This window comes from Venturia canescens, chromosome 1, assembly GCF_019457755.1.
Source record: "Venturia canescens isolate UGA chromosome 1, ASM1945775v1, whole genome shotgun sequence".
In the NCBI taxonomy this organism is placed as follows: Eukaryota; Metazoa; Arthropoda; class Insecta; order Hymenoptera; family Ichneumonidae; genus Venturia; species Venturia canescens.
The window spans coordinates 11,889,436-11,902,739 of record NC_057421.1 but is presented as its reverse complement, the minus strand read 5'-3'; the positions used below and the strand labels follow the sequence as shown (position 1 = coordinate 11,902,739).

Below are 13,304 nucleotides of genomic sequence, written 5' to 3'. Positions count from 1 at the left end.
GTCTCGTTATTAAAACTTCTTATCGCGTAAATTGAAACATTTGTGAACTTATTGACCCCGTACAAAAGGATTGATAAGCAAAAAAGTACTAAACATTTGAATCTCGTGTCAGGACCATGCACTGATCGTAAAACCACACACGAGATTTCGTTTTCCTGGCTCGCTTTGCACTTGGATATGCACGCATGTTCACGTGTCGCTGTGTGCGTCGAGCAATCTGGTATTACTGTACATCGTTTGCTCGAAACGCGACCCCCTTAAAGCCAGACGGCTTTTCTATGGTCTCAACCTACAGCGACCCGTATTATATGTTGCCAGAGAGGGTGGACCGGCAGTGTACAAAGATAGCTAGAGAAGGAGAGAGAAAGAGAGGGAGAGAGAGAGAGAGAGAGAGAGAGAGAGAGAGAGAGAGAGAGAGAGAGAGAGAGTGGAGAGAGTGCAACGTGCACAGCAGAAGAGGGAGCGAGAGGAGCATGGAAGTTTTCCCTCCATTGGCGAGAGAACAAGTTACACGTACATCTACAACCGTAAACATTTCTCTATCCCTGTCGTGACTTCTCAATTTTTTACTTCCCCTCTCTTTTTCTTTATGCCTTTGTCAATGCTTCTTTGTGTCTCTCTTTCTCTCTCCCTTCCTCCGTCTCATTTCTGTATCCCTTCGTTCCACCGTACTCATTTTTATGCACATTTTTTTCACCTGGTTGGCCAAGCACTCCCACAAACCCGCGAAAATCGCGAGCTACAATAGCCTGAGAGAAAGAGAAAGAGGGTTTGCAAGCGCTGATGCAGTGGCTGCACATACACGGTGCTCGGATGCTGCTGGAGAGTATTGAAGCTCTCGAGTACATGGGATATTTCACATGTGTCACAGACGTTTTTGCTAGAATATAATTCGCAACGGTCATCTCGCATGAACGTCAGCTGTCATTCGGTGACTAAAATATTTCTCGAAAACTAAAATTTCAATTCGGTTCGAGCTGCTGCGCTATTTGTCTGGTTTTTAATCCTCTTTCGATACACACTTGGGTAACATTCTAAAGAGATTTGTGATTCGATGTAAATAGTGAAATTTCACGTTGAATTCCCCATACAGACCATGTATATATGCTATGTCTGGCTGCAACGCGCTTCGACTGCTGGTATAAAGCTCGCGTGCACCACGATGTGGTGGGTTACGAAGCAGGATGCAAGAGAGACGGAGAAAATAGAAGATGAGAGAGAAACGGAGAAAGGCCGCTGCAACGGGAGAAAGAGAGAGACGAAGGGCGGGGAAAGAGGGATTGAAGCTGGGAGGAGAGAAGGGGCGCAGACTACCCCTCGCCTACACCATAATCAATATTACGCCCACCTTCCTCGAGAACCACGACGGCATCCAAACGCTCTCTCGACGACCCTACGAGACGGACTTCTTCCCGCTTGCCTACCCCTCTCCCTCCCTCTTTGTTTCCCTCATCTCTCTTCCTTGGCTCGGCTCGCTGTTGCACCAACTCATAGACTGGCCTGTTCTTCTCGCATTCCCAAGTCTCATCTTCGCTCCTCGCTGCCTCCATTTCCAGTTGCGTTTTCTTCTCTTCTTCCCTCTCTCCCTTCTCCTCTTTCATTTTCTCTCGTGACATTTGTCCTATGAGTCACATCTTTTGGGACTTATGGCCAATCGTTTTTTCATCAAGAGCATGATCAAGGGATTCTCGGGATACTCATGGATCGTGAATTTCAATATTCATGCAAATGGAATGGAATTTCTGTTCAACTTTCTCACTACTTTCTGCGAGTCAACTCCCTTGGCACGTCCCCCCAACTATTTCGACGATAATTCCAAAAACTTGCGTTTCATGCATTTTGTTATTTTTTTCGGGTATTTAACTATTAAAATTGTCTTTAAAATATGAGCTAATCGTTGCACGTTGTTCCTACCAAGTGTAATTTCATACCTCGCAAGTGTCCAGGTTTTTTAGCATATTAAAATTGAATCTTTCCTCATTCGTTTATCACGCACGAACAAGGTGATCATGTACGGGCTCTCTTCCCACACGTCGCACTCGATGAGCTTTTCCGGTCGTAACCCTACGACCGTCGTGCATACGCTTTACTAGGAGACTCGATGAAAAAGAATTGGAGTCTGAGCAATCCCCCCCCTCAACGTTATACCACCCAGCGGAGTCGAAACTATTATTGTTCAATGGGATCGACGAGCACCGAGAACAATCTCGCATTCGTTACCCACGTCATTTATTGAGTCAAGGAAACTTTCAATGTTCACGAAAGCAGAATAACGAAGGAGGAATAAGCCAATAAATAATACGGATCTACAGCGAATCTGATGTTGAAATGACAATGTTGAAGGAACCCACATAAAATCAAACTTAATATGTGTCTTTGTACATACGAAACAGAAACAAACACGATCGTCTGGAGAGCAATAAAATGACAGTCTCTATTTCAGTTGTGAGTGTAATCGCATGGAAATACGCGATGAACAGGAAAGGGAGAGAGAGAGAGAGAGAGAGAAATGGAAAGATAAGCAAAGACGGAGATTGGAGTAGAGAACGCTCTCGTCATTTCAGTTTGGTTACTTCGTACCAGAGTATAGTGAACGTGGAGCTTTCGTCTGACCTTTTGCTGCCAGCAACACCGTGCCATTTCCTCATCTTCCTGATGTCTTGCAGCGTAACTACGGACGGTGTATTTTCGTAAACGATCTATGAATTTGAAAAGCAAAACTCATGCTCGTGGTTATTTGCATGAATATAATCATGTGCGTGCACACGAATGTACCTAGAAAATGTAAGGGAAGAAAACGGAGTTTCTCGCATCTCGAGGGTCGACTGTACCCGCCTCCTCAGCAAGATCACCATGAGACAGAACGTCTGCTTCCAATCTGCATGCTATTGTGACACGCATTCACTATACTACGACGTTGATATTCCGCATGTATATATAAGTACGTTCAGAAACTCTCGCAGTCTCGCGTTCATTCTTCAACTCCTCTCTGATCGCATTCTCCTTCTTGATCTTTCTGCTATTCTGCGTTGTGCGAAAATGGCACAGACAAACAACGACAGTTTAGAGGATGTGAAATTATTTTCATTTCGCTGAGATTTTTTATTGGCATTTAAAAGTTTTCAGTTAACTTTGCGAATGCTTTATCGATCGAATATGACAGTTGGTATGGGAATAGTCAACCTGCGGTTTTTACATTTTATTCATTCGGAAATGTACATTCAAAGGGGGTTGAGATTATCGCCGTTCTTTCATTCATTCGAGAAAATAAACTGAAAAGTATTTGGGACGTTCTGTCGTTCGAATCTTGTGCCCCTTTTGTTGGGTCGAGACTATCTTGCATTTCACGAATTCGACTCTCCGTATTATTGGTTTTTGTATCCTCTCGTGTTCCGGGATAACAAATAAATATATTGGAAAAAGAATTCTTACAGTGCCTCGCTCCCGAATTTTGAACGAGAAGTTGCAAGACGATTGTCTATTCGTAATCGTAATAAAAACTATGCATAGTTGACAGAAAAAAAGTTAATTAAACGCACTAAAATGTTCACGGTTGTTGGTCAAAAATATGCATTTTTTGAGACGCTGTCATGCTGAAGCGAGTTCTAGCTTTCGTGGTAATTGGGATTATGTGAAAACTCCTGAAGAGTTATCCAATCTGTAACTCTTCCAGAAATTTTAAACAACTAGAACGAAAAATTATGTTTAAGACTCCACCTCATAACGAATATTTAATCGGGTATAAATCCGAAATAAGATGATTAACTTTAGATTTTTTAAACGAACCTACTTCGGGTAAGGCTCGTATAGGCACGTGAAACATGTGTCTTTATTCGTTACTTTCCGTATACTTGTTAGATGAGGCACAGATGCACAGGGCGACGCTAGACGTCTTGGCCCTGCAGCGAAGAATTTCGCGACGGTCTTTCCGTCTTTGTTTATCACTCGAGGAATAGAATGACAAGTTCCCGTTCTTCAAGCCCTCCCGGTCTCTTTATACTTTTCTTTAGCGATATAGTGAACGGTCTTGGAGTCGGGAGACGGGAACAACGTAGCCTGAACAAGGGTAAAGAAAAAAAGTTTCAAAGGGAGAGAGAAAGCGAGTGGTTTTAAGATGGAATCCTTGAAAAGCCGGAGCAAAGGACCTGGGAACAAGAAGGATCGGAGCTTGAAACTCCTTCACTGCATTGAAAAACTAATAGTATTTTCACAATCATTGAGTGAAGCGAGGAGGAGGACGAAGCTGGAGAAGTGGCAAGGGAGAAAATCAACATTTTCATAATCGCATGAATACCGCGTGAAATAAGTCTTCGTTCCATCTTCATTTCGTTTGATATAATACTGCATATTCCACGAGAATAATTTTATCTCTCGTTCCTAAATGATGAAATATTCCAGGCGTGCGCGCGAGCAAGATTTATTCGATGAACGAAAACGAACAAGTTCGACGATCGAAGTATTCTCGCTGTATTTCCGATTTTTAATTCCGCTCGAACACGATTGAAGAGAGGAAACATGAGCACAAAATATTGAGGTTAGAAGGAGATGAATGCTCAACCTTCATCGAGTGCTGTTCTTGACTCGCTTCTTCTCAGCTTTTTTTTTTTAGTATCGGCGATCATTGAACGAGGGTGAAAAACATTAAAGATTAAGCTAATTTTTTTCGTGCTTCCAATTGACTTATTGGATAATTTCAATAGCGGACCTGAAAGAAAATTCAAATTGGATTTAGCTTAACGTAAGAGAAAACAGTTTTGTGGAATTTCAATATTTCTCTAGCTACATTTCTGTGGGTTTGAAAGCTCGATCAGTTTAAGGATTCCTACTAATGATACAAACGATTATTAACATCGATAGACTGAGTGGAATTGAATGAAAACAAATCGTTCTCATACGAGTTAACTTTATTTTTGTTCGAGATATTTTCGACAAATAAAGACAAACGACGAGGTATGAATCTCGAAAGTCCACTTGAAAAATAAATCCACGTATATGTGGTTATACTCGTAGAAACTTTGTTGAGGTCATCTGACCACGAGAAAGTCTATCGAGTTAGGAGCTGCTGTGGGAATACAAGTAAAATAACGAGGGGCTCTCCCATTCGGCACAAATTGATGATCGAACTTCCAAGAACTCGAGTGTTGGCAGCGATGAATTAAAAAGTTTCCAGAGATCAAATAATTGATGAAAATGGATTGGTTTCCAGGAAAATCGTATCAATGTCTGAAGTAATGAATTTTAAGATCTTCCTTTGGCATGAGGGTATTTTTTGGTGACGCAAATTGGGGCACTCGAAATTTGCACTGGATTTCTAACCTTTGAGAAGTCGCGGTTATGTAGGAAAAGGTTTTGCATGCTGCAATTTTTCCAACTTCTATCGTTAATATCTCTTTTAAGCCTTCGGTAACCCTTCATTTTTATCGTCGTCATGGATTCCTTACATTTTTTTCTATCTGTGAGACAGTTTGTATCAGGAATTTATAATTATTTTTTATACGAATTATTGAATGGAAATTTATAGATTTTACGATTTTTGAAGTTTTAATTCTTTATTAAATGTTCGATAACCTGACCTGAAATTTCGCCAATCTATCCGCTTGCTCTTTTACTTTGCTGTTATTTAAAATCAATTATTTGTAGAATATTCGAGTTCGTGAAAGGAATACCTTAATGTAGATATAGGCGTCCCGTCGCTTCGATACTTTGATTACAAATAACCTGACATTTTGCTTCTCGCTTCTACGCTACGTCTGACCGCACCAGGATTTTTCTACTAGCACTCATTCCTTTAACAAATGCACGTGGAAAATGAGTACATTGTACTTATTTTTTTGCACTGCTGGGAAGCTACTTGAAATCTTTTCTTCCGCAGAACAGACGTCCACTTTTTTCTTGTCCTCCATTTTTTGTCTTTCATCAAGAGTGTCTTTCTTTTCTTCTCTCTTTCTCTTTCGTTTCTTTTCGTCTCGCTCTCGCATTTATTGTTCGCTCAACCTGTATCTTATATCCATGTGGGTTGAACTATCCTGGGTTTTGTATACTTACCTTGATTATACGACATTGATGGCCTGCAGCGTTTACAAGAAAACGAGAAATTTGAGCAAATGGGAGTGCAGAAATAAGCGAGAAGTGAGCACAGATAACGAATAGTTGTTCCCCCTCTTTCTCTCTCTTCGTTCAACACCCTTAATCCTTGAAGCAAGCTCCGCAGCTGCTGGCAAAGTGGTGAGAGTTAATTTGAAAATATAATCTGCGGGGCATCGAGCTCAAGGTTTTTGCAACCCTCATTTCACTATCCATTCTTCCCCTACTGTAATTTACCTCGATCCCTCTCCCTTTCCCCTCGGCCCTGAAACACCTTTACCCTATTTTCTCCGTGAATGCCCGGAAATGCTCGATTGCTTGGTGCTCCGAGTACAACACTATAACATTTCCATCACCGTTCTCGAAAATTTTGCTTTCCTGCGGCTTCGCGATGAATTATTATTAGCCACTCCGGGCTCAATCTGTCGAGCTAATGAACGTGTCGAGTTACGTAAATTTGGCGTTTTATGATAAGAAACGGCAACAGAGTAAATAGCAAACCAACATTTCTTGTTACTGAACAATATCAACGCATTTTTATCGTTAAAGGTAAATGAAAATTTACTAGTTCCCGAAATATTGAACATCCTTTTTTTTATCAACGCTCTTCAAGGTGCTGCTATTTCTCGAGCAACTTTTTTTTCGTGGATACACTTTGTTGGAATAAATATTATTCCGTTCACCTTCTCATTAAGGGCTCTACTCTAATTAGAATTCTTAAAAAATCCATTTTTTTTCGTTGCATTTTTTGAATGTATACATATTTAAAAGTATTATAGTAAAATTTTATAAGAATCTGACCAGTCTAAATGTACTTTTGAGCAACATTTAATTGGCTGTCGGAGCGCGCTAATATACTCTTTTCACAAAATCTTTCGACGAAATATCTTTTTACAAAAGACCGTGAATAAAACGCGCTTTTTCATAGTTTTTGGAAAAATAGTCGCCATTTTGTCATTTTGTCAATTATCAAAAATCATTTTTTTTTCGATCATATATTCCAGAGATTTTGTCAACGGTGCATTCCCATCTTCTTTTGGACCTGTCTTCTCTCCTATTTTTCTGTACGAAAACTGGGTTAAATAAATATTTTTAAAAAAAATTGTGCATTTTCAGAGTGTATTTTAACATTTTTTATAACTAACACTTTTTATATCTGCATATTTTATGATTTATACCGGTCAAAAAAAATCGTGAAAATACTCTTTTTTTTCTGCGCGTCTAATTAGGGTAAACCCCTTAATTTTCATAACTCGTTTCGTTTATGATATTTATTTGAAAATGAATGAAAAGCTGAACGAAAAATACACATTTTTAAGCAATTGAAAGTTAGTTTTTGTAGAAAAATCGTGTTACTGATAGAAAATTACATTGTATTTTCTCATTTTCAACGGTTAATAATTATTTTTGCATAAAATTTCGTTTTTTTTTCATCGAGCCACTCAATACAGATTTGTCAACTCTTATTATTGAGCCCTCCTGCTCCACCAAGATACATGGAGAGGTTACTCCATAGGAATAGATTGTTGGTGGAGTGTCAGAGCGAGAGCACTCTCGGCCTTGCCTTAATTGCCGTATAGACTCGCCTGCTAATTAGTTTACATTACACTCTCGGAGTGTCCTGGCTCCTATGTGCGGAATTCCTCTGAACCCGCTCTTCCTCTGGCCCTCTGTTTCTCTCTAACTCTCTAGATTTTCTATTTATATCGAGAACGAGCCCTTTTAATCATTGACTTGCAAATGCTTTGTGCTTCTATTGTGGTTACAAAAAGCTTTGATAGTTTATTTATCTCCGTTGCCGTGGCGTCACTCATCGCTCGATGCTGCGCGGACGCTTTATCGTCCCGCCCACTTATCAAGACGATGCCATGATGGATTCTGAACGATAAAAAATTTCACACACTCGACGATCGAGCACAAACTACCACAAAACTAAGCCAAAATTCAAATGAAAATGTCAAAGATTGCAATTGATGCACGAAATCATTGTGCTCCATCGATCATTTGACGTCAGCACTCATGCAACTTTTCTCCACTTCACTATTCACTGACCTCCAATCAACGAAGCTCTCTGCAATCTAAAATATTCAATTTCGCGAATTTCATACACCACAACGACCCTGTACACGTGAAAAAAGTTCGAAAAATATTTTCTACAGTTTTCAGACTCCTACGAAGTTTGGACCCAGTCAGTCTCAGGTTACATGATTGACCAGCCTTTTTTATACCCCTCCACAAAAGTATATCAAGCTTTGTATCGACTCACGTATCCACATTTAGTGTTGCACACTGTGCAACACATATGCACACAGTTCCTTGAAGTTCCTCGAAGCATGCATACGTACTAGTCAATAGCACATGAGAGAACTCTTGACTCGTGGATGTCTCCAGAAATTCAATTCTCGTGTACTTCTGAAGGGACGTATATATACTGCGACCACAACTAGCCTCAATATGTATACACATCGTGCAATTCGGACTCTCGTGACTCCCGTCGCAGGACACACAGGCATTCAAACGATAATTCAATGAAGAGCCACGTATATTGAGAGCATACCTTAGCTTGAGTATATCTATTTTATCGATATGTGGCAATCGATACGTGACCGCACTAAATCGAGTTATGTTTAAGTCTATTATGCAGAAGATTTATTTATCGACGTTATTCATTTTTTCCGAGTATCTGAATCAATGAATTGGTGATATTTTACCTGTCGAAGATCAATTCGAAGTCATTTTTTTAAGGGGGTCTACTGCATGGTTGTCTTCGAGTCTCATCTATGGATGACGCTGAAGTCTGCAAGACGTTTGAGTCCAACGAAATGGTCTAAAAAACACTCGAGTTATTTCACTAAATTCCCAATTTCGTTGCCTGTCGAATTTGCAATTTATAGCTTTTCAACCTACATACCAATGATTCGTAAAATTCAGAGTTGGTTAATTCAAAATATTTTTTATTCGCTCATTTCGTTGGACTCGGTCCAGGGAACGAAATTGGAGATTTACTGAAATTATTCGAGAGCTTTTTTAGATCATTTCGTGGGACTCGAATTTTGCAAACTTCAGTGACGTATTTATGGGGTAATTGAAATCAGCAAAATATCAGTACGGCCCACGTGTGTATTTTGCATTTATTTAAACACAAAAAAGAAAGAATGCGGAATTTTTCAAAACGTATCTCGTTCCGAAAAAACACGAATTACATGAGTTCATATGATTTCAAGGTGATTCAATATTATATTGATCTATGAAATTCAAGCAAGAACCTTCCGACAAAACCGCTTCGTTTTTTTTCATCCAATGGAATTCAATGAGTATCGAAACCTCGATAGAATAATTTACTTCCTCTGAGGAGCGAAGAAAATCAATGTTGCTTTGAATCTAATAAAAAAAACTTGAGACTGCGAACGTGATCTTGTAGAGTTTTCGGATTCACTTAACCCAGAGGATGAGGAAAATTACGAGATCGTGGCGTGGCTGCTGGTACCGGAGCATCGAGGATTCGGGTCGAACAGGTCTGTAGGGAAGTTACGTGCCCGGATTCACACCGGGAGACTCAACAACGGAGAGCCTGACTGTTATCACCTGTTGCCAGCAGGTCGGGTGTCTCACTTTCGGAAGGAAGCTCCAAAGATAAAGGAAGAAAAAGATTTTTCACGTTTCTTCCACCGAGGAACGGTGCACAAACATTTTTGTTTGCTCGTGCACTCGTACGCGCTCCCATTCTTGGCCAATATCTTTCCGCTAGAAATGACAATTTTTTTTATATTTTATAAACTCGACAACGATATTCACATAGATTGAAATGGGGAACGTTGATAGAAAAAAATCCATTTGAATATGGAAGCAAAGAAAAAATTCATTGCTTTGTTTATTTAACAAACGCATGAATATTCGAGTGGTAAAAAAGCCACGATCGACAACGCGAGTTTGATAGAAAATTTGACGAGCATTTGAGGCATTTTGAGGTGAAAAGGTTGCTGCCAACAGTCGTGGTCACATGTTGCGCGCGTTGAGCAACAGAAAATAACGTGTCCTGTTAGTAAAATAAACGAGGAGCGATAAGATGTTTTTTATGCTTTTCACCCTCTCGCTTTACTGCTCTTGAGAGCCATGAATCCCAGTGTGTTTATCTACGAGTTAAACCGAGTGAGATCGAAGGTCAACGGCGCTCTTGAACCTGTTGCGAGAGTACTATTGGGACCTTTGGACTCGTCCTTGTGAGCTCCTTCCCATGAAAATCTCGAGCGTGACACGACGCCTCGAGATCCCCTTGGGAAAGGCACTATTTCATAAACAGTGGGATGAGGCTTTTTGAAAATTCTTCAATTCCGGCGAGCTCGCACCGATGAACACAGAGCAACGTGAATCATCAACCGAAGATTGAAATCGAAGGTGCTTCCAGTGTCGTAAAATTCTGTAGATTATTTTCAGCCCGCATACGAAATCTCGGCGAGATCGAAGAAAAATCAAGAAATGCTGGACAAAGATTTACAAATAAATTCATTTCCATTGCTCCTCGTTCGATTTCTGCTTCATCCCAATCACTCCATTTTGACTTCTTCATCCCTCAGCCCCTCTTTTATTTCGTGCTTAGTCACAGTTTTCAGAATTCGCTATATCGGAGATAAATCGGCGGCTCGAGATGAACTAAAAATGTGAATACACTATAGAGACGGGCGAGTACAGCAGCAGCAGCAGCAGACTGTACGAAAGCGAAGTTTGTATGGATGCGCGAATATGGTTGCGCGGTGGTCGATCTTTCGCGGCGAACGCTATATTCTTCAGTGTCGCGTCAGCCCCCGGCCCCGCTGCACCACGTATATTAACCATCATCCAGGTCCAGCTACCTCACTTACCTGCTCTTTCTCTCTCTTTCTCTCTTTCTCTCTTCTCTTGCTCTCCATAATCTTCATACACGTATACACACACAAGCGTAACAGATATACATAGACTTATGAGCCAACAGCCCGCATAGCGATCCAATACGCGTGTAAACGCGTGTCACCAGATCCATTAATTGACCACGATATCAAGGCTCCCTCTGGCCCTGTTAATTTTTATTTGAAAAATATCAATCAGCACGGTTGTTCCAATAAAATAGTCAACATCCGATGTCATATTGCATTGAATCATCAGCCGGAGAAATTGTGTCAGTTTTATGAACCGACAATCAAGCTCATTGATAAGAAAAACACGTAGCCTGACCTCCCATCCGGCCGATCACAATTAATCTTCGAAATCCCGCGTTAATATTGGTTGTTCGGGAAATCGCGGTGATCGACTGAAATTATCACCTACGCGAGCAGCAAACCACCCACCCGCTCAGCCATTCCCGTTATCTTCGCACAACCCCTACCCTCAAACGTGCTCTCTCCGTCTGTCTCGCTCTCGCAAACTGCGCTTCCTCCGCCCCGGTCTCCCCCATCACAGTGAGACGTTTTACGAGCGGAGAGAACATCGGCCTTCGTCATTTCACAGTGTCGATTCAACTGCCGTCGCTTTCCTGGATAATTCTCCATCGGCAAGTTCTTTTCAAATTCCGTTTTCTCATCTAGTCTCGGCCCTTTTATTTACTCATCCTCGCGTACGATTCTCGCTTTTGATGCCTCACTTGCGGAGATCGTAACTCGAGCTCTCTCACGCGATGTGCTTCATTACTTTTCAATAGTTTTTTTCTCGTTTTTATCTTTTTTATTCTTCCGGGGTGTTTTGCAACGAGAAAAGTTCCGCGTGGCGACCGACCTCCGGAAGGCGAGGAGCTTTTCCTCGTTAACAGGGAAACTCTCAACTTTTTTTACTTCTCAATCGTTTTGAATTTTTCATCATTCAAATATATTTGCACTTCTCGAATTTTGAATTCGCGTGTTCTATCATTCGTGTGATTTTTTTGACTTCGTTGTAGATGCTTCTATTTGAATTTTCAATTGATTTAAACGTTTTTTTTTTACACTCCAAGCTTAAAAGGATTTTATGCAGGAATATCACGTTCAATTAGCTCATTGGTTCATCAATGCGTACAAGATTTACTGTCTGTGTTTGAAAAATCCAACGATTCTCGACAATCGTGACGCTTCCGGGTCGGATTATCAAGAATAAATTTGTTTTTCTGAAAATCTCTCAATTTATTCGTGCTCAAGAATGAATATTGGAAGATTATTAAGTACATATTTCGATAATTCATGCAGTAGAAAATGGATGTTTTTTAAGTAGTAATCTAATGAATTGTTGGGTGACATTTTATCAATTTTCGTTAACATTTAATGAGGGATTACTTGAACGTCATTTCTTTAGGCTTGTAAAGCTCAATTGCTCGTCATTCGTGATCCTATTTTCCCTGGCTATTACGAGAGTATTCAACCGTTTTTTTGAACCTGCGTGTTGAACTACGACGAACATTAGTTTTCTGTGGCGTGTGGGAATTGAAACATCATCGTAGGTCCGAGTGGTGATGGCGCCTCACTGGGATGGAACATGCTACAATAGTGATAATGTGGTTCCTTCCGTCCCTCAAAAAAGTGGTGATTTGTTCGCCGAGGGGAATGCTGTAATTCTAACATAAAAGAAAAAACGATTGCCATTGCCATAGAATTGTTCACGCGAGGAGGGTTGTTGGAAGTACCATAGATCAGGCGATATTTCGAGCGGAAGTGCAAGAGAGAATAGCCGCGAGCTTCAGGAGTGAGACTTTCCGAGACGGTTTGATCGATGCGAATCTCTCGAATCTCTCAAGTTGACAATCTCCGACAGGATTTGGCGGAAGCCAAAAAAGCTCTGACAGCGGACGCAGGACGGTGGCGAAAATTCGCGGTGACAGCGGCTTTTCTGCGTGGTCGGTCAAATCGGGTCGGAGATTCTCAACTCCCGAGACTCGAGGTGAGGTTAAGCGACGCCCCATCCACTTAAGTATATTGCAGAAAAAGAACTGAAGTAAAACAAAGTTGAACAAAGGGAATTGTGGATTTTATGATCTTTCAAGAGATACACAGCGAACGTAGCACGTCGTAATATTCAGTTTGAAAGATAAATTGGCTATTAAGCTATTATTATATTTCGAAGACGGACATTCGAGCACAGAAAGCTCAACACATTGGCAACCGCGCGTTGAAGAATTTCTGATTTTGTGTTCTCGCCCTCTTCGAGACTTTTATTTACCTTGTCGTATATTATAATTGTTATTGTCGTGACTATACGTGCGCGAGACTCTTTGGTGTAACACT

At 40.7% G+C, this 13,304-nt stretch overlaps 1 protein-coding gene across 2 annotated transcripts in view; it reads left to right on the top strand.

Moving 5' to 3' along the window:
* The window catches only part of mub (poly(rC)-binding protein mub), a 140,103-nt gene that overhangs the window by 20,343 nt on the left and 106,456 nt on the right, over positions 1-13,304 (top strand). The window contains exon 1 of one of the 2 annotated variants that reach the window (XM_043431904.1): positions 11,378-11,608. The exons of the other annotated variant lie outside the window; for it this stretch is intronic. The gene's annotated coding sequence lies outside the window, so the exon portion shown is untranslated. Of the gene's footprint in view, positions 1-11,377; positions 11,609-13,304 lie in introns of those variants that run through there. 2 annotated transcript variants of the gene reach the window in all.